Source organism: Sinocyclocheilus rhinocerous, unplaced genomic scaffold (assembly GCF_001515625.1).
Source record: "Sinocyclocheilus rhinocerous isolate Xijiao unplaced genomic scaffold, SAMN03320098_v1.1 scaffold475, whole genome shotgun sequence".
In the NCBI taxonomy this organism is placed as follows: Eukaryota; Metazoa; Chordata; class Actinopteri; order Cypriniformes; family Cyprinidae; genus Sinocyclocheilus; species Sinocyclocheilus rhinocerous.
This window is the reverse complement of record NW_015646677.1, coordinates 934937-936584: the sequence shown is the minus strand read 5'-3', so window position 1 is coordinate 936584 and position 1648 is coordinate 934937. Positions and strand designations below refer to the sequence as shown.

The following is a 1648-nucleotide window of genomic DNA, read 5'->3' as shown; positions in this document are numbered from 1 at the left end:
AATTTTCTTAGATCAACTGATAATGTAACAAAAATAGTGCATCTCTAACTTTCTTTATGCGCTACACACATATATACTTTTAAGCTATTATCTGTTGAAAAGAACTACTCGGATACACCTGCTCTTTTCTTAAAGAGGAAACCTGACTCCATACGGCTCCAGGGCAATATTTCCCGCCATTTGTGTTCTAAATCGCTTTGAATTTGAAGTTTGAATAATCTGCTGAACATTCCAAATAGATAATCACAGACATGTGTTGTTGATTTTACACCATCCTGTCTGAATCTGAAGTGATTGGTAATTCAGAATGTGTCCATCTGATGTCATGTGTGAACCGACCACATTATGTAATGCCATTGCAACTTTTGTGTGTGCATGTGTGATTGATTGAACACACCAGACTGTTTGCATTGAGTTAACAACCATAAGGGAGAATTAGAGAGGTCCACAAGCAAACACTGACAGTACATTTCAAGAAAAGTTTAACCGAGCAGAGCTGACCGAAATCTGCTATGGAATGGTAATCTTGGATGTCTTATATAATATGAATAAAACACCCCCACATGGAAACGCTTTCCTGTTTAATTAGTCAGGCTTTGTGCGCGAGCAGAAGAAACACTCCATATGTGTGTTAGTAGGAGCCTGAAGCTCTCGCTCGCTCTGTTCCTCATGGGAGTTTGATGCATGTGTGGGAACAGCAGGGTTCATGTACAGAAAGGGTTATGGGATTTCTCTCGGAGTGGCTTGCCTGTGTGTGATTTTTAAAATAGTGCTTTTGTTTTTCAGTCATTCCCAGCACAGCAATGTGATTTAGGCTCTTTTAAAGATCTGGTCGTGCAGAGTATTGGTAAATGTTTCTATGGTTTTGTGGTTTGTGTGTTTCAAACAGATGTTTTGCATCAGTCTCAGTCAAGTCACATTTATTTCTATAGTGCTTTATACAATACAGATTGTTTCAAACCAGCTTTGAAGTAATAAACTCAAATAAAATAACAGAATCAGTGATCAAATTATTCAAATATGAGACAAATCTAAATTCTGCTATAAAACAGCTCTATAAAGACAATAGTACCTATTCAGCTCAAGTCAGTTCAATCAGTGTTGGTTCAATTCATGTTTATGTTGCAAAATTAATCTATTATGAAACTAATTTGATTCAGCTATAAAGCAGCTCCCAGGGAAAAATGTTCTCAAAATTTTGAATAAACATTCTTCCAGTAATATTAATACGCTCATTCAAAGTTATCTGGTCTTTAATAATGTTCTCAAAATGTTAGCAGAAAAACATTCTTTATACATCGTTCATGGGACATTTTATTTCTAAAACATTTTAGTTGGACGTTTGTGTAAACTTGTTTTGGAACATTCAGAAAACATTCAGATGTAACATTCATATAATGATTGCAAATTTATAAAATGCAATGTTCCCTTAACGTTTGCGTACCCTTCTTTTAAATATTTTAAATATTTAACAAAAAACATTTTTAGAACATTGTCATTATCCAGGTCAATTCAGTGCAATAAAAGTGTTAAAAGTGTTGTTCGCTAGTAGTATTACTCATTCTCACTAGGGATGGGAAGATTCCCCGATTCGCTCGGTGCATCGGCATAAAAAGTTAACGATGCGATGCATCGGTTTAAAAAGTGT

At 35.3% G+C, this 1648-nt stretch overlaps 1 protein-coding gene across 4 annotated transcripts in view; it reads left to right on the top strand.

The window, feature by feature from the left end:
- LOC107707988 (GAS2-like protein 3) overlaps positions 1-1648 on the top strand; it is a 23589-nt gene that overhangs the window by 9036 nt on the left and 12905 nt on the right. The window lies entirely within an intron of this gene.